Here is a 20,838-nt window from a genome sequence, read left to right on the forward strand (position 1 = left end):
AGAGGGAGCTAGAAGCACAAAGTGGCTTGAAGAATCTTATAGTTCGAAATGAGAAGTAACATCACTTGATTTGGCAATTTTGATGATGAGGAAAGATGTTTGGGATATGGTATGACTTCCAGGAAGAATATATAATTGAAGTGTGTACATTGTAAACGCAAGAAAGGCAACAAATTGATACAAGAAGTCCTGAGATAACTTGTTTGTTACTTCATGGTATGATGGATTCAATATTGATCTAGAAGTTCACTTTCCGCACATGGATAGAGGGAACCATAATTGGCTCTACATTGATTGGTTTGACAGATACTATTGCTAACAATGATACTACTAATGGTTAGTGGAAAGTGTTATAATTTCTTAAAAAAGAATGAAGGCAAAAACCATGTCATGAAGATAGATTTTGGTTCCATAAGATGTTTGACTTGATGACATGATAAGAGCTATGTAAAGATTGACATCCTGGGAGGTCGAAGCTTGGATTTTATGATGCAAGATAGGAGCCCTGCAACTACAATTAAATCTCCACTGGAAAACAAGTAGTTGATGAATGAGACAAGTTGATTCTTGAGGATTTATTTCCCTGGTTTGAGAGGGAGAAAGGATCTCCTACCTAGTTGAAAGGGAGTAATGGTGGACGCCATATTCTCCATGTGTCATGAACTAGGCTAGGACTAACAGTCGTAAGTCTAGTGAAGGCACTGGTAGAGATAATGGAGGATTGGGTAAGCATCTGGACCAATATTCTTTGAGGATTGAGTATGCAAGATAAGAGTTGTCTTGAGGAGGACCAATATTGTTTGAGGATTGGGAATCCAAGATAAGAATAGTCCTGTAAGGACTTACCTAGTGAACATGCAGATGGGGTATGTGCCTTGAGAGACAGTGGTTGTGGTGTCCAAATGTATGCCTCCTGACATTGTCCTCTAATCTGGTGGAGAGTTAGAGTTTGTCATTCAAGACCTTCCTATTTTATAATTGACAATGTTAGTTGTGACAATGATGCCTATCAATCCGAACTCTTCTTATGGAATATTTCAATTTGAGAGTATCCTTGTATCCTGTTGTGTAATGATGAATACCTCCCTAGTTAAGAGGGAGTGTTGGAAAATGTAACTAGGTTTGGTCTTCATAATTATCATTGTACTTGTATCATTTTGTATTTCATGAAAAATCAAAAGAAGAAAAATAGATTATTATTATTTCATTAGTCAAGCATGCTCTTCATACTTCTAGGGTTTATTGAGGTAAGAAATTTTTTCATGAGTCAAGTTCCATATGGACTTTTGAAAGAAAGAAGAAAAAACAAATTTTATTGAGACAAGAGTCTTTTTGTCATCCACAAGATCAAGTTGGCCATGCCTGGAAAAGTCAGCCCTGGAAGGGACAAATTCAATGTCCTCGATGTGTTTATATAGAGAAGAGTTTGACCTCATTGTAGCAGCATCAAACAACTTCGAGTTTTGTGCAATAAAAGAGCAATAAGACAAGCAAAAAAGGCAAGGAAAGAAGAGCGAAAGTCAAAGGAGAGAGAGCAAAGGTCCAAGAAGGAAATTTTTTGTGATCTTGTGCCCTAATTTTGCCACACGTGTGCAAATTTCAGACAGTTGCAGGGGTCGAAAATTGCAGACCTGTTGTAGGGGCTGAAAGTTAGAGTTGGACCAAATTTGAAGAGCTTTGACCATTGTTTTGTTGGTTGGATTTGACTTGGTTGAGGAAGATTTGAAGGAGGGTTGACTTGGGTCTTGTGGGAATTCTTGGACTTGGTTTTCTCACTTTGATATGATTCTGTAAGAAGATAAGATAAGATAATTTTATTAATGTCCAACGAATGACCACAAAGTAGGTCAATGGGACTGTCGGTTACATAAGGGGGCCGTGTCCAGTAGGAGAACCAATCGGTCTCCTCAGAAAGACAAATGCTGAAAGGAAGATAGAAACTAAAAACGAGGCGGGTTGGGAAGAGCGTATGGAGCTCCGATCCCGGCCACGCCTGTTGATCTCTAGACTGCGTCGTAGTCTCACTGGTGAAGAAGACCCTGGGGACTCGGATGTGGGAGTCCGCTACTCCTAGCATCCGAGGCCGAGAGAAAAGAGCTGTGGGTAGTTCAGCAAGGTTTGCTGGTTTGAAGCGGTGGGCGCTGGTTGCCTCCCATTGTGTTGTCTCTGTGATCTAATGATCCTGGGCCGCCTCTCGGGGAGATGCCTGGAACGGTTCTACTGTTGGGCCCTCGTAAGTAAGGGGCCTCTCCTCTTAACTGAACGAGGGTCTGCCGATCTGTGTGAGCCGGACTGATCGGTACTCGGACTGGTTGATCTCTTGACTCCTCGGGCTGAGGGGAGTATGCTGAAGAAAGAGGTGATCTGACGAGTAGTGTTGGGTCGGACTGGAGGCTGGAGGAAATGCTCCCGATGCTTTAGAGTCTCCTGGATGTAAAGTGTGACACATCCTGGTCCGTGTAGCTGAAGAAGCTGGATAGGTTCTGTGGTCCTCTGAACAGACAGTGGTAGCGACCTCTGATCTCATAATATATCGAACAACCGAAGATGAAGTGCCATTCAGTTTCCACCTCCTGTGTATGGCATAGCCAGCAAGTCCTGTCAACTCTCTCTATCTCGTGGTCTGTCTCTACCCGAAGCCTATGTGATCCAACTCTAAACTGCCCGAGGGGGATCCGAAGAGCATGCATCCAATGGAAGCGTGTACTGGGGGCGAACTATAAGCCCGTCTCTGATACTCAAGAAGTGCTCTGCATAGAACGCCATCTTTGGGCGCAGGCCCCCCGGGGGGTTAATCCATGTGACCTGGATAAACTGCCTGTAGATGTCTTCCTTGATGATCTTGTTTAGTTCCTGCCTGGGGGGGAGTCCTCTGGGGGCATTCAGGGAATACCGAAAGGGGGGGAGATGATCTATATGGAGTCCCACTGCCTCGAGGAACTTCGAGACCCCTGTATACCAACACTTGGCTTTTCTTGGTTGGGTGCGGTCGATGGCTTCAGAAGAGCAGTAGGCTAGATAAGGGTACCTTTCGCGTCCTTTCAATGTATCTGCGAAGCTCCAGGCTTGGTGAAGAAAAGAGACCAGTCTGAAGGCTGTCTCAAGGCGGAAGGGCTGCGCACCAAACTCGGCCAGTATGATTTGATGTGGGATAGTATGCTTGCAACGGATAATACGTCGGAGGAGAAGGGTTTGGACTCTCTCAACTGCTGCCCAATCAGACTCAAGCAAGGAGGGGCCCCAAATTTCCGATCCGTACAGGACCGTGGGTCGGATCAGGGCGTCCATAAGGCTCAATTTGGACGAGATGTCCTGGAAGTGGTGGCAGAAACATTGTCTCTCTAAAATGGCTAGAGAGCCATACCCCTTATTGATTCGAGGTTGCAGAGCTGGCCGCATACTGAACCGGGGGACCGAAAACTGTACTCCCAAGTATGTGTAGCTATTGGTAATCTCCACTCTCTCTCCCTTGAAGAGAAATCGGAGATCCTGAGACTTCTTCATCCCGTTGAAGACTATTACCTTTGTCTTACTCAGGTTCACTGACAATTTCCGGAGATCACAGAATAGGGCTAACGCATCCAGCTGCCTCTGGAGACCTTCTTGTGATGAGGATAAGAGTGCAATGTCATCTGCAAAGAGTAATATATAGATCAAAACCTGATGAATATAGCAACCGTCAGACTCCTGTATGTGTTCCCGCAGAAAGGCTTCGAGCTCATCAATATATATCCCAAATAAGGTGGGGGAGAGTGGGCACCCCTGCTTAACTCCAATCGTGCTCCGGATGAACTCAGATAGTCCCCCCACCGTGCGAAGACGGCCCAGGACAGACTCGTATAGACGCATAACAGCAATCAGCCGGGAGTTTGGGGTATTAGTGTCTTTGAGTCGCTGTAGAAGATCCTCTCTCGGGACTGAATCAAAAGCCTTCCGGAAGTCCACAAAGCAGCAGTACACCTTCGAGGACCGGTGGCGTGCTTCCTCGATCACAGCATGGAGTGTAAAAATGTGGTCAATGGTCTGATGATCTGGCCTGAAACCAGCTTGGCCTCTGGCCCTGAGATCTCTTTCTTCAAAATCACCGGAAAGCTTTCTATGGAGGATAGTGGCATAGAGTTTTGAGAATGTATGGCCCACCATAATTGTCCTGTAGTTGTTGGGGTCCGAGGTATCCCCTGACTTATGGATGGGATATATAATATGGTGGGACCATATGGGGGGGAACCCTTCTCGGACCACATGGTTGAAGAGATCTGCCAGGTATCCGACTAAGGGTCGGATGCCTTGTTTGAAGAATTCGGCTTGGAATCCTTCCTCGTTCGCTGCTTTGCTGCTATTCATTGCCCAGATGGCTTCCCTGACATCTTTATCAGTGAACAGGTGGCAGGAGAGGGGAGGAGATGTGACCTGGATCTGGGACTGTCCGGGAATGTCGTAAAGGCGGGAGGTGTGTGAGAACATGGAGACTGGGTCGAGATCGGAGGGAGGAGGAGAGCGACGGGGGAGGATCTTGCCCCAGAATTGCTTGGGGGAATGGGTAAGGAGGGCGGAAAGCTCCCGTCTTTGTTGGGAGATGAACTGCCGTTTTTTGTGACGGAGGAGGCGACGGTAATTCTTTTGGATGGCAGAGTATGAGGGAAGGGACTGGCGGAAGGCTTGGCGGAGATCCTGGTGGAGGAGTTTACATTCTGTATCGTACCATTTGTTCATAGGGGAAGTTCCTGTCTTACGGGAGGTTGAGGGGGTCCGAATTGAGTGCGGAAAGGATTTAAGCGCCGACTCCTAGATTGCTGAGGAGAGACAGTGATACTTATCTGAGACAGTCTCGAGACAGGAGAAGTCATCCGAGTCGGGGAGGATTTGTTTGAGTGAGGAGGAGAAAATGTCGGGGTCGCCCTCATCAAAACGGAAGATGGTTCTACCTGGGGATCGGGGTGGGGGGTGGGTTGGTCGGGGGGGGGGGATCAAACTGAAGAGAAAGTGAAAGCAGTGCGTGGTCGGCTAGAGGGATGGGAGATACGGAGAGATTCCGGATAAAAGGGAGCAGTGTTCGACCGGTTAAGGCGTAATCCACCACACTAGCCCCTCCTCCATGAGGCCTACACGTGAAGAAGTGGGATTCTGGGAAGCGCGAGAGGTCGTTCAGAATTATCAGATCATGTGATTCGCCCAATTGCATAAGATGTCTACTGTAGGCTGTGATGGGGCCCAGAGCGTCCTCCGAGGTCCTCTGCAAGCCTACTGAAGCCAGGTCAACACCCCTAGTGCAGAACACATCCTCGGACTGGTCATGGAGTGGGACCTGCTGGTCCTTGGTACGGGCATTGAAATCCCCCATGATGATAATTTCTCCATCAGCTGAGTATTTAGTGATGTCTGGGTATATGTTGGTGAAGGGGTCCCTTTCTACACCGTCGTGGATGGCAAACGGAGATGTGGTTGGGGGGAAGTAACAAACTGCAATAAAGATATCCCTCAGGGGTGGGGCTCCAGTTCTGATTCGGATCCACATGTATCTGGCGTACTCATCTGTATTTGCCACTGTGACTCTGTCTCTGAGCTCGTCTTTGACTAGGCACGCTACTCCCCCTGATCCTCTGACTCCCCCTGAGCTCCTTGTTTCCTGTCTACATACTGAATGCCATTGGTACCCTGTTATGTCTGGGAGAGGCCGAACTGGGCTCTCGTGGGTCTCTGTTACTAGAAGGATATCTGCTGACTCAAGGGCATCGTAGAGTAGCCCAGGTGAAGACCAAAAAGACCCATTTCCGTTCCAGCAGTGAATTGAAATCCCTGTTGTTCGGCGCCTCCCCAGGCGGACCCGTCATTTGGAACTGCCTGATCGAGGTGTCCATCCTGGGGGGAAGGAGTCTCGAATGACCGCACGGAGGTTCCTTATGACTGCCCATTTTCCCGCTTGTCTTGCTGCAGCCACTTGTTCCCTAGCCTGTTTGAGTTCAGCCACCTGTGCCCGAGTGAGATCCTCATCAAGGAATATCCTGTGTGGAAGGCCGAATAGCTTCCGTTTAGCTCGAAGAGCATAAAGGCGATCTGTGGTGTTATGGAATCGGATAAATAAGGTGGAGTCCTGTCCCAGCCAAGCTCTGTCTAATCTTATATCGGATATGTCGAGGGTGTCTCTCAAGAATCCTGTGGCCACCTCCATCGGATCTGCTGAAGAAAGAGGGAGAGGGAGACCTCTCACTTTGAGGTTTAGCTCTCTCGCTCTACGGGATCGTTCTTCCACGAGTTTGGCCTGTACAACTTCCTCTACTGCTGTGATAGGAGGGGATTTGTCTTTCCCCCGAACCACCTGTGCCCATGAGCTGATGTGTGTTTCTGTTTCCTGTCTGAGGGAAACCTGTTGTGATATAATCTCCTCCTGCTTGTTCCTGATCTCCTGGATTTCTGCATGCAAAGTTGTCTCTGTGGGGTCTTCCTGCACTGATTTCCGAAGGGACAAGTTTTCCCCTTCCACAAAGGAAACTCTGTCATTGAGTGTGTTTACTTCGGCCCGGAGCTTGTCATTCTCGGTTTCAAGGGAATCTACTCGACGTAACAATTGTTTGATTTGAGATGTCCAGAAGGCGAAGTCTGACTCCATGGCAATGTCTCTGGGGCTATAGGTCTCTTCCGGTTGGTTAAGGCACTGGCGGAGGTAACGGGAAGGTCCTCTGTTGTTGAATGGGTTACTGAGGTGGATCTCGTGCTCTGGTTCCGTGTGTGTCTTCGGGGAACCCATATTTAACCTGTCATTTTAAAATTTGCAGGAGCAGACGAGGGTTTGCAGGGGCCGATGTGAGTTCGACGCGAGCAGAACGAATACGGGCCGCAGAGAAGGTAGAGACGGGGGGCCGGCGTTATCTAACGGGCCGACGTCGTGGGCAGAGACTGGACGCCGCGAAAATGGGCCGAGTTGACCGACGCACGAAGAGATGGGCCGACGTGAGTTAACTGGCCGCCGCCGCGAGCAGATACCCCTTGTGGAGTTTTGCCTTGGATTGGAGCCTATATCTTATGTTCATCGTCTTTTGTGATCTTCTTGGTTTATGTTTTGATAATTGTTTGATGAAGAGAACGTAATAAGATTAATAAGAATCCAACAAACATTCACAAACAATTATCAAGTAAGAGAAATCAACCTTAAATTGCTAGCCTTTTGGTTTCTCAACATGATTGTCGTACTGACAGATCCAGTATAGCTCACAACATGTAAGAAGGAAAATGCCAAAGCGAGGAGGATAATCCTTGGCAGTGTTAAGGACCATATAGTTCCACATATCACAGAGCTAGACACAATGAAGAAGATGTGGGATGCAATTATGAATCTGTACCAGAATGCTACCATGAACAAGAAGTTGATTCTCAAGGAAAAGCTGAGGAACACCTAGATGAACAAAGGTGAAGATGTTAGAAGTTACCTCACCAAACTTCAACTTGTAAAGGAAGATTTGGTTGCAGTTGGAGATAAACCAGATGATGACGAGCTAGTGTGGATAACCCTGAATGGGTTTACTATGCAGTGGGATGTCTTTGTTCAAGTTATCAATGGACGAGACACTTTACGTGGTTGGAATCGACTATGGAGTGATTTCACTCAGGACGAGATTAGACTAAATTCTGTTAGTGGGAATAGCAGTAAAAAATAGAAAAGCGAGGAGCAACAAGAAAATGTGGCACTAGTAGGAAAAGGGAAAGCGAAGAAGGGGTCGAGCAGAGGACCTAATCCAAAAGGTGAGAAGAAGAAGAAGGACGTTTCTAAGGTCAAATGCTACGACTTCATGAATTTGGCCACTATGTTAGCAATTGTCCATAGAGAAAGAAGAGAAAAAGAAAAGGGAAAGAAGTAGGCAATAGCATCAGCAAGTGCATATGAGCTCTCTAGTAGGATGGAACAGGAATTCACACTTATTACTTGCCTATCTAGCTCAACCTCACAGGGTGTTTGGTATATAGACAGTGGGGCGCCATTCCACGTGATAGGAGTTAGGGAGTACTTCTCTAGTTTTAAGGAGGAGGACATCAGATTCTAGATTCAGATGGGGAACAAGTCCAAATAGAATCCTGTTGCGAGAGGGACTGTTCTGTTTCAGAGGGAGAATGGCAAGCAAATTCCTATTCATGATGCGTTGCATGTGCCAGTCTTGGGAAAGAACCTAATTTGCGTATCTATCCTTTAGGCTAAAAGGTATGAGGTACTCTTTAGGTGGGCAGAGGTGCTGATTAGGCACAAAGATTGGGAATTAGCCTTAGCGATTGGAGTTAAGAGTGGCTAGTTGTATAGGTTGCAGATGGATACTCCTAAGGCACTGGTGAGAAGTAGTAATCTTAGAGATCAGGGAGAGATATGGCATAGGAGGATGGACCATATACATCATGGAGCACTCAAATTGCTTCGTGAGACAGAGACAGGTGTTCTAGAGTGTGAAAATTCCGAAAACCAGAATCCTATTGTAGCAATTGCTATTATTTATTCTAATTGATAAATCAATTATTCATCTTATTGCTATGGAAACATCGAAATAAACACACTGCAACCTTCACAAATAAAACCGCAGAAAATAAATAGCATTGGAACTGAGAAAATACTAACACACACATAAAAATAACACCATTATTTTTGGACAAAAATCCTCGGAAAAACCCAATGTGGGAAAACCGGTGCAGTAGATAAGGGTTTTATTTTATTACGTAGTAGTGAAAATCTGAGTAGAATCTGGATGCCTGAAACTGGCAATCCACAACAAGAAAATATGGGCAAAATTATTGAAGGGAATTATCATTCCTCCACTAGCAATCCCGACACAACTTGCCTTTAGAAAACTCGGCCTTTGGACCCTATGCGCAGTCTCTATGACGTCAAGCCTCCTACGAGTCTCTGATGAAGTTTTTCTACCTACCGCAGCTTAGGAAATCGTCTTTCGGACAATCTGGTACCTCTACCTGACCTTTGGAATTGAGAATGAATTTTTCCTCAGCTAAATCAAACTGCCAATTTGAAGAAACTGCGCAGTCCTCTGATTTGCCTCACTAGGAATAACTTGGTCCTCTTGCTGTTGCCTCTCTAGATTTGGAAAACTTCCTCCAGATTCACTGTCCCTGCTCCTCTCACATTGCTTCAATCTCTAACTCTCTCTCCAACAATTGACTGATGCTACTCTGGGAACCGATCTGCCAAGGAATCGAACTGTTGAAGTGGTTTTTCCATCACCACATCGATCTCCTCTTATAATCCTCTGTTGGAGCACCAATGACCAAGATTAAAACTTAATCGATGGCTAGGATCATCTCTGGATCAATTCGTGTGAGTTTCTAGATGATTCTCACCTTGACTTAATTAATACTGATTAATTAATCATAATTCCTAAGTTTAGACTTGCGAAATATTTAAAAACTGACTAATAATCTAATTAAGTCATTTCAGGCGGAATTTCCAGAAACGATTTATGTGTTTTGGAGATCGCGTGTATTCTAGCCTCTCCAAAAAATTTCAAGGCTAGAAAGCATATGATGCTACAAAAACTGACACTCCCTCTTAGCGAGGAATGTGTTTTAGTGCTACTGCACACCTTGTAGTAACAACTCCTCTGTGCATCATCTCCTGTCACCCTGTTGATGTTTGGCCATACTATCCACCAACCACTGCGCAACTCTGATATATGCTACATCTGTGTTGCTGCCGACCCTGCTAAACTATTGCCAACACTGCATCTGCACTGCAACTCCCTCTCATTTGTTGTTGTTGCAACTACAACATCTGCAACTGAAAAGCATCCAAAATATTGAATCAACTATGATCAGTATAATGCATCTGTCACCCGAGTCTCTGGCTGCTGCTAGTATCTGCACTATCACTGAAGAATCTACATTGTTGCTAACTCTCCACTGTGCCAATTGCACTGCTGCCAACTTTGCATTGCTCTCCCCAACATCTGATTGCTACTAGTCTTTGCAACTGTCACTCGATATTTGACTACATCTATTGCCACTGATCTATCCTGCTACTGAAAACTGTGGTCACCCGTAGCAAGGTATTGATCCATGAGGTGGACACCTCAAGGATCCTGCTCATCTGTAGCGCTTTGGGGCTACAACACCAAATCTCCCCACGTCACTCTTGGAGGTATATCAACAAACATAGCGAAGTCTTCCTCCAATTTGGAGGAGAGCCTATCGATCTCTGATGATGGTGCCTGCTAGTCCTGGTTCTCCTCCTTGTCCTTCTTCCTGAGAGGACACTGGGTATTGTAGTGACCAAGCTCACCACATCTGAAGCACTTGACATTCGACGGGTCCTTCTTCTTCTTTCTTTGCTCCCCTTACTCATGACTGGGACCCTTTGATGCGAGGGCCACATTTTCCTCCTCCTTCACGACTTTCAGTCCGCTGCTACTGCTGCCATTGGTAGAGCTCTTTAGCAGAGATCGCCTCAACTCCTTTTGCTGCAAATCAGTGTTGAAGTTTCTAAGTGTACTTAGTTTAGAAACCCTTCATGCACTTTTTCTGATTTATTCCTACCTACTTGTTATTTTTCTTTAACAATTTATTTACAAAGTAAATATTGAAAATAAACACCAGTGCATGCTCAACATATTATAGATCAACAACTAAAAGAAACAAGAACAAACACACCACATGACACCATTATTTTTTGGACCAATGTCCCCGGAAAAACCCAATGTGGGAAAATCGGTGCAGCTATCTAAGGGTTTTCTTATTAAGCAATATCATAGAACAATCTGGGTGCCAAAACTGGCTTACCCAACAGAGAATTTCCTTAGCATCTATAACTCACAGTTTGAGAGAAATCTCCTAGATGAAACCCCAGAAAACCCTTCCGGTAGTTCCTCAGCACAAAACTGCTCTGCAACCCTAGCATTTGCCCAATCTAGACTGCGTCAGCCCCTCTCTGTCTCACGTTGGCCCTGCGTCAGTCTTTCTAGGCCTATGTCAGCCTCAGGAGGCCCTGCGTCAGCTCTGGGAGCCTCTGCGTCAATGCGCTGGCCCTCTGGTGCTCTGCGCAACACTTGGCTGCCTCTAGGTGGCCCTGCGTGAGCCCTTGTTGGCTCTGCATCACCCTCCTTGGCTGCTGCGCTGCTCTCCCAACATAATCTCTGCCTTCTCTGTTTCTCTACACTCAATGCCCCTCAGCTGCTCTCCCAATCACTGTTTCTATCTCTCTTAGCAAACCCTGCTCTAGAGAATAGAATGACTGATCATCTGGTGTGCTTTTTCGAGTGACCCTCAAGCCGCCTCTTATACTTTTCCTGTTGACATCTCAACTACCGAGATTAAGTCCCTAATCAACGGCTAAGATTAGATCTGGCTTGATCCATGTCTTTTGGACCATTCTAACACAGATTCATATTAATACACATTAATAGTTTATTTTCCCTAAGTTTAGACTTAGGGACTCCATTAAAAATATTAATTATTTTAATATCTCCTGATCTGTTTAGAATCTGTCCAAACCCTTTCTGGGTAATGGAGATCTCATGTGCCCCAACTTCTCCACCAAATTTCGTGGCTAGAGCACATCCGATGCTATCCCAAATCAACACTCCCTCTTAGCGAGGACTGTGCTCTAGCAATACTCCTCACTGAGTATTACTTTGATCATTCGGCATCGGTACCTGTGCTGATGCTAGGCCTTCCTGCCCAACATCCTCTGCACTGTTGCCTCCTGTACTGCCGCCCATGGTTCTGCCATTGCCACTGCTGCATCTATACGATAGCTCCCTCTGCATCCGTGCTGTTGCTGGTCCTTTCTCCCAACACTGCATCCGCACTGCACCTCCTCTCATCATGCTGCCCACTGTTGCAATGCAACTTAGTTACTGAGATGTAAGTATCAGATCTCTCGACTGACCTCCATGTTGGGCTAGAAACACCCACTGATGTTGAAGCTCCCTCTACCGTTGACAAGTGCTCCCACTCTGACCTCTCTGCTACTGCAACAACTCCCTGCATCTCGCATCGTTGCACACCTCTCTATGCCTTCTTGCACTCGTGCAACACTCCTGTGCCTCTCGCACTGCTGCAACCTACTAGCTCTGCTTTGTCTCAGGACTCCTGCACTGTAGCTCTCTCTGCCACTCCATCCACATTTGTCTCTACCCACATCAGCTAGTCCTGCTACTCCTCTTCGGGGCTCCCATAGCAAGGTCTAATCCAAGAGGCTGGGTACCTCAAGGATCCTGCCACTCATCGCCTGTAGTCCACCTGACTACAGCTCGATGTCTCCCCACTTCTGCTTAAGTGGAGCATGTGCACAAATGGCACAGTCATCGTCTATCAAAAATCCCTTCTTTGCCTGTGCTGGCGCTGCCTTAGTCTCGGAAGACTCTCCCTTACTCTTCTTCCTTGGGCACTGAGTTGCATAATGACCCATCTCCCCACAGTGGAAGCACTTGATCTTGGAGAGATCTTTCTTCTTCCGCTTCTCCTGCTTTCCCTCGGATGTTAGGGCCACATCCTCCTCCTCCTCCTTGACCTTGATCCCTTTGCTGCTGCTACCTGTCTCTGACTGCCGTCTAATCTCTTCCTGGCGAAGAGCTGGCCACATCTCGTCCCAAGGTAGGAGAGTCCCTCTACCCAGGATAGTCTGGACAAACACTTCAAAATCTTCTGAGACAACATTCAGGGCTGTCCTCACCATAAGCTCCTGATCCGGTGTCGCTCCTATAGCAATCAACTAGTCTCGGATCTCATTCAATCCCCCGAGGAAGGTGTCAATCGATTGATCCTTCTTCATTTGATACGACCTCATCTGGTTCTTGAGCAGCATTCTTCTCTGCATAGAAGTATGTTGGTACAGGTTCTTGAGAGCCTCCCACATCTCAACTGTCATTTCATTTTCGGCTATATGTGGTACCACATGATCCTTGACCCCGTCAAGGATAATGCACTTGGCTCTTGCCATCGCCTCTTCGTACTTGTCGTTATCATTGGGGTCAACTGGGATAGCTATAACCTTCAAGGCGAAGTTCTTGACACGATTCCTATCAAGCACTAATAAGATATTGGCCTTCCAGACTGCGAAGTTTGATGCTCCGTCTAGTCTATCCTGGTCTCTTACCCCGTGTAGTGCCATGACGCTCCTCTACTTCCCTCCTGGAGTTCTCTGTTCGACTCCTCTGAGTCTTTACTTCCTGTCTGGAAGTTCTCTTCTGGACTCCCTTTGGGTCCTGATTTTCCTCCTGGAAATCCTTCTGCCGCGTGTCGAGATGCCCTCGACTCTGATCGTCTTGTGCAACTGCACTGCTGATCCAGGTTCCTCGGCTAGAAACCCTCAGTAACAACTCCTCTTGCCTTGCTTTGTCAGGTACTGTTCTGACTACAATACCTCACCAGCTCCACTTTGCAATATTTCTGCAGCCTTCTAGACTCCAGCAACTACCTCTCTGTGAACTGCGTTAGCTCCTCTCTGCCTCACGCTGGCTTTGCGTCTCCCCAGATGGGTTTGCGTCAGCCCTGGAATGCCCTGCGTCAACCCTTTGGCCCTCTGCGTCAGGCTGCAATGCTGGCCTCTCTGAGGCTTTGCGCAGTTCTCGGCTTCCTCTGCGTGGCTCTGGATGGCGCTGCGTCACACTTCCTTGGCTTTTGCGCTGCTAGAAACAACTTCTGTCACCCTGGGACAGCTGTTTTCTGCTTCTATTGCTCCGCTTGGCTGATGTCTTTTAGTCCTCCTGTGATCTGCAATCATGCTCCCATACCATGTTGAAGTTTCTAAGTTTACTTAGTTTAGAAACCCTTCATGCACTTTTTTTGATTTATTCCTACCTACTTGTTATTATTCTTTAACAAGTTATTTACAAAGTAAATACTGAAAATAAACACCAGTGCATGCTCAACATATTACAGATCAACAACTAAAAGAAACAAGAACAAACACACCACATGAGACCATTATTTTTGGACCAATGTTCCCGGAAAAATATGTTGGAAAATCGGTGCAGTTATCTAAGGGTTTTCTTATTAAGCAATATCAGAGTAGAATCTGGGTGCCAAAATTGGCCTACCCAACAGAGAATTTCCTTAGCAGCTATACCTCACAGTTTGAGAGAAATCTCTTGGTTGAAACCCCAAAAAACCCTTTCTGCAGTTCTTCAGCACAAAACTGCTCTGCAACCCCAGCGTCTGCCCAATCTGGACTGCATCAGCCCTGTTGTCGCGCAGATTGACACGACAACGCTCAGACCGGGGGCTGTCACTCTGATCCCCGATCCCTCCGTTTAAGCATGTCTCCCGCGGCTAAGGGGGGTAGTCCCTGTGAGATGATGAGACCAACTGTCGACCAGTTGGTTGGGAGACACGAGATACAATATAAAAAGCACTCGATGGATTTGATTAATTTAGCAGACCAGTGCCTTAAGAGATTATATTTAAGATGATTACTTGTTAGATGATATAGAAACGTAAATCGTGAACAACAATCATTTGTCATCGAAAGGTATCAGCTAAATCACATGACCAAAACGATATCCGGCAACTGAAAATTTTGAAGAGATAAATGCCTTAAAACACCCCGAGAATCGCAAATCATTAACCAGATATCAATTTCGTATCTCGACTTGAAAATTTAGATCCCAGCATGAAAGATATAACATGAAAACCACTGAGACTGGTAAAAATAATTTTCCACGAATTTTTTTTTTTTTAAATAAAATCTAAAAATAATCTAAAACTAAACTATATATAAAAATTTAAACTAAACCAATTTTTTTATTTTTTATTTTTTTTTTATTTTTATATATAAATAAAAATTTAAAACTATATTAAAATCTAAATAAAACCTAACTTAAACTATAGAAAATAAATTAAAAAAAACTAATTATAATCTAAAACATAAAATTAAAATCTATTCTAAATAAAATCTAAAAAATTAACTATGCAAAAAATAAACCTAAGTCTAAAAACTAAATAAAATCTTTTAGAACAATACAACGATTTTCAAATTTCCTTTTTATTATCAATCAAAATCTAAAATCTAAAAAAACTAAAGCGTAACCACTAAAAAAACTGAGCAATCAAAATGCGTTAATAAACCATCATACGACGGCGCTTAAACTGATGGAGGAAAAAAAACAAAAAACGCGAAATGATTCTACCTCGGCTCGGAGACTGTATGCGTGAATGAAGCTGGAGGCTTCACGAAATATACACTTCGTTGTTCACTTGAACGCTGGGCGTAATGAGCAAATGATTTGCCCAGTCAATGCCCTGCGTCCTCAGATCAGCTAGATAAGTGAATATCCGTTGTTTGGCCTGCAAATGATCTTTTGACCTGAGATAACACGATAAGAAGCTGCCTTAGCTGCATGGGAGGTGCGTTTGTCTGCTGACAGTGTGAAGAACTTCAGAAGATTTTCTCAAAACCCTGTTCCTGTAATTAAAAGAAAACAAAACCCAAATAAAAAAAAATCTATGTAAAGCAAAAATTTAAAACCCTAGAAATGTTGATTAATTTACAGATTTGGCCCCTTAACAGCGAGATTCAGCAGTAGGCACAGAAATATTTTAAAGAAATAAAGATTTTCAGATTTTCACTTTGAAGAACTTCAGAAAATCTCTCATGCGAATTAAAAATAAACTGAATGATAGACCCAGGATCAAATCCAACTGGGCTCAACAAAAAATGCTTGCGGGAGTTGGCTGGTTCAGCCGAGAACTTCCCCGAACGCCCACAAAATTCCTTCAGAAAATGTTTTCTGCACAGCTCAGAACAACCGTCAATAAAGAAGGCCAAAATGCTGCTAGATCTCAAACGATAATGGAGATACCTGCCATTACTTCAGAAACCCTAACAACGCTCAAACCCTAGCAAGTGAACAAGATACCCGTGCTCACAATACTCTACAAAAAGCTATTATTAACAGCTGAAAATAACATATGCAGAAAATTAAACAATCTCACAGCATTTCAAGAGAGTAACACCAGCAAGATATGGACCCCAAAGTCTTCTTTTATTAACCAGAAACAGATTTACAAGAGAGCTTCTTCAGTACCAGACTCACAGATCGAATGATTTGAAATGACCCCTAGCACCCTATTTAAAGGAAATGATCCCAACGACTAGTTCGAGTGATCCATGTAGAAATGATCTCGACCGTTGATGAGGATCAAGACATCTCTTGATCTCATCCGTCGATTTATTCACTTAAAATATTATTATTTTATTAGTTAGGGTTTTTGCTTTATTTTTTTAATTTTTATTTATTTTATTATTTTATTATTTTTATTCATTTTTTTAATTTTTTAATTCATTTTAAAATGGATCATCGAACTAAGCCTTCGGAAACATCACCTAGGACCTAGGACTTAGGACTCATGAGGGGATTTAAAACATTTTTCGACCCTCAGGACACATTACATCATGACTTTTAGAATTTACATCTTAAGGGAGAAAACCCCTTCAACATAGACCCTCACAAATCACCCAGTTCTGCGACACAACTATAATCTAGCAGATCAACACACTAGGATTCTCCTAAAATTCCAATGACAAAATCCATCCCGGCTTTGGGGTCAGGTTTGAAGGAAAACTCTACCGATCCATGGATCGGTGAGACGAAAAACCTTCCGGGATGTAGATTACCACTAGAAAGTTAGGTCCACCTAGGCAATTCACATACACGACTCATATCTGCTAAGATTATTTACAATTAATACATGCAGACTGGGTTTACAATTAGATTGATCAAGCTGCTGATGACTGCTGGATGGCACGGACACGCTGATCAGGTGCTGCCCCTTTCTTGCAAAGAAAAGGGGGTGGCACTGCATGGGTAGTTGACCAGTAGAGGTCAACAAGCCCTTCTCTATCTCACGTTGGCCCTGCGTTAGCCTTTCTAGGCCTGCGTCAGCCCTAGGAGGCCCTGCATCAGCTCTGGGAGCCTCTGCGTCAATTGCACTGGCCCCTTTGGTGCTCTCCGCAGCACTTGTCTACCTCTGCATGGCCCTGCGTGAGCCCTTGCTGTCTCTGCGTCACCCTCCTTGGCTACTGCGTTGCTCTCCCGACACAATCTCTGCCTTGTCTGTTTCTCTGTACTCAATGCCCCTCAGCTGCTCTCCCGATCACTGATTCTATCTCTCTTAGCAAACCTCGCTCTAGAGAATAGAATGACTGATGAACTGGTGTGCTTCTCCAAGTGACCCTCAAGCCTCCTCTTATACTTTTCCTGTTGACATCTCAATTGCTGAGATTAAGTCCCTAATCAACGGTTAAGATTAGATCTGCCTTGATCGATGTCTTTTGGACCATTCTAACACAGATTCATATTAATACACATTAATATTTTATTTTCCCTAAGTTTAGACTTAGGGACTCCATTAAAAATATTAATTATTTTAATATCTCCTGATTTGTTTAGAATCTGCCCAAACCCTTTCTGGGTATTGGAGATCTCATGCGCCCCAACTTCTCCACCAAATTTTGTGGTTAGAGCACATCTGATGCTACCCCAAAGCAACAATCAGCGCACATCTTGTCCCAATCTGGTAGCTTGTCTCTGCTCAATATACTTTGGACAAAAACTTGCCACTCCTCAGGGACACTATTTAGTGCCAATCTTACTAGCTCTATTGGATGAGGCGCTGCCACAACAACTGCAAGTTGGTCTCGAACCTCCTAACTCCCAGTGAGGAAGGGATCTATGCCTTCCCCCTTCTGCATCCTGATGCATCTCAGCTTCTCCTCCAGGAACATCTTTTGCCGCTTGGAAGTGCCTTGATATAGCGTGGCGAGAGCATCCCACATCTCTTTGGCAGTGTCTTTTCCATCTATGTGTGAGACTATATGATCCCAGACTCCATCTAGGATCAACTGCTTCACCCACGCCATCTCCTTCCTATATTCCTTCAGCTGATCCGCATCTTGAGGAACTGCCACAACGCTCTCTATGTAGAGCTTCAGGACATATTCATCCAACAAGAAGGATATCATGACTTTCTAGATGACATAGTTATAGGAGCTATCCAACCTATCCTGATCTCGAAGTCTTGCTGTGGCCATCTCTGATAATGTTGAAAACTCCCTCTTTCCCTGTGCTCGACTGTTGCTCTGCTATTCGCACTCCCTTCTGGAATGCATGGCTTTTGCTAGCTTCTATTGCCAATCTGCAACTAGAAATTTGAACTTCCGAGACTCAAAGTTCCTTGAGGAAAATTTTCCCTTTGATTTGTGTTCTTTTCTCTTCCACCTGACGCGGATTTTGCTTCTGCAACCTGCAGCAAAACCCTTCTGTGTCCAACCAGGAATCAACTTAGTGAAAATATGAGTTGCAGTTGCTCCCTTTGCTTGCCAGAATCACTTATCTGGGAAATTCGAACTTTTTTTGCCTCTTGCACTGCGAAATCGAACTTCCTCAAGCAACTTGACTTGCTTGGCAATGAACTACCTTGCCTCAAGAATTTCAGCCTGCTTCCCTTGAGTAGCGAAATTCTTTCCTTTCACTTCTGAGTGTTTGGCTAATCACTTACACTCTGATACCTTGTGAAAATTCCGAATACCGGAATCCTATTGTAGCAACTGGTATTATTTCTTCTTACTGATAAATTAATTATTCAATTTATTGCTACAACAACATCGAAATAAACACATTGCAACTTTCACAAATAAAACTGCAGAAAATAAATAGCGTTAGAACTGAGAAAATACTAGTGCACACATAAAAATAACACTTATTTTTGGTAAAAAATCCCCAGAAAAACCTAATGTGGGAAAACCAGTGTAGCAGATGAGGGTTTTATTTTATTATGCAACAGTGAAAATATGAGTACAATTTAGATGCTTGAAACTGGCAATCCACAACAAGAAAATCTAGGAAAAATTATTGAAGGGAATTACCCTTCCTCCATAAGCAATCCCGACACAACTTGCCTTTAGAAAACTCGGCCTCTGGACCCTCTGTGCCAACCTCTGCATTGCTCTGCGTTGTCTCTATGACATCAAGTCTCCTACCAGTCTCTGATGAAGTTGTTCTACCTACCTTAGCTAAGGAAATCATCTCTCCAGCACTCTAGAACCTCTGCTTGACCTCTAGAACTGAGAACAAATTTTTCTTCAGCTAAATCGAACTGCCAATCTGAAGCAACTGCGTAGTCCTCTACACTGCCTCACTGGGAATAACTTGGCCCTCTTGTTGCTGCCTCTCCAGATTTGGAAAACTTCCTCCAGACTCACTGCCCCTGCCTCTCTCACACTGCTTTGATCTCTAGTTCTCTCTCCAACAATTGACCACTGCTAGTCTGGGAATCAATATGCCAAGAAATCGAACTGCTGAAGTGGTTTCTCCATCACCACATCGATCTCCTCTTATAATCCTCTATTTGGGTCACCAACGACCAAGATTAAAACTTAATCAATGGCTAGGATCATCTCTGGATTGATTCGTGTGAGTTTCTAGATGATTCTCGCTTTGACTTAATTAACACTGATTAATTAACCATATTCCCTAAGTTTAGACTTAGGAAATATCTAGAAACTGGTTAATAATCTATTTAAGTCATTTCTAGGCAAATTTCCAGAAATGATTGATGGGTTTTGGAGATCTCATGTATTTTAGCCTCTCCAAAAAATTTGAAGGCTAGAACACATCCGATGCTGCAAAAACTAACACGGAGTTGAGCACAGAGCATGATGATGTATGCAAGGGATGTGTGGTGGGTAAGTTTGCAAAAGCTACTTTTCCAAGGAGTGACACCAGATCCATGGGTGTTCTTGATCTAGTGCATTCGATATATGTGGATAAATGAGGGTTTTTAGACCACCTTCAACTTGATTTAGCACAACACTTCTCTAGATGAATATTCACAAAATAATGCATAGTTACTTGTTGGAACCCTCCTAGATCATGGAACATCCCTAGGATAATTGATTTCACCTTGTAAAAGATGATTTGTCATCATCTGTCACCATCCTCATGAAGGTTGTTTTCTCATTTATGCATATCCTCCAAGATTCCTCCCTAAAAGGTACTTAGAGTTAGAACTTCCTATAAACAATGTGCTTCTCTAATGACATGTCCATTTCTCAAGCAAGTTCCCAAGGTGCACATTATGCCTCCAAATATGTAGCATATGCCTTGAGGTCTGTGAAAACACCCCAAAGGCACCCTCCAAGTTTTATATCTGCCTTGGGAAATGTGAAAGGTACTGTCAATGGAGAAACATGAATACAAATATGAAAACACCGTGAATGTGAGATGTTATATGTGTAATTGTGCGTCCAAATCTGTGAACTCAACAATGACACGCACCTCCAAATATGTGAACATTCTTCAACATGTGAAAGAAAATATAATCACTTGAATCTCCATCACCATATTTCTTGTGCATTATGATCAAGATGATGCTTGAAGCCTTGAACCAATGCCTTGTACCGATCTACCAAAGGTCACATCTCATACAATGGTATAGGAAAGAATGTCTCTAAGAATGCAAAATGAACTTTCACTTTGAGGCCATAGTAGTTTAGTTTGCAACAAGCTTCCTTCAGATTGTGTTGTTGTTTAGATGAAATAGCTCCGCATGTCAATCTTGGTAGAATTGTAATAAGATGTGTTTTACACACTATGCTGTATTTGCAGATTGCAAATGCAAAAGAGTAAATGTCTTTTTTATTTTCCAATAAATTACCCCCAAGGGTGGAGGGAGAAAACTTCAGTAAGAGAATTTAACCCAATATAACTGTTGGCGATGATTTGATAAACATAAATAATAGATTTTTAGTAATGGAAATTGGGCTCTCATCAACCTTCAATCTTATTATTCAAACTTAAAGTCAATTATACACTGTGTTGGTCCGATAGACACATTTTGAAAGAAAAATCATGT

General features: G+C 44.0%; 1 protein-coding gene across 1 annotated transcript in view; it reads left to right on the top strand.

The window, feature by feature from the left end:
* LOC149161211 (2,3-bisphosphoglycerate-independent phosphoglycerate mutase-like) overlaps positions 1–20,838 on the top strand; it is a 353,348-nt gene that overhangs the window by 133,346 nt on the left and 199,164 nt on the right. The gene's annotated exons all lie outside the window — the stretch shown is intronic.

Source organism: Pinus tabuliformis, chromosome 5_2 (assembly GCF_031772625.1).
Source record: "Pinus tabuliformis cultivar Carrire ecotype Pingquan chromosome 5_2, CPIR1, whole genome shotgun sequence".
NCBI classification, from domain to species: Eukaryota; Viridiplantae; Streptophyta; class Pinopsida; order Pinales; family Pinaceae; genus Pinus; species Pinus tabuliformis.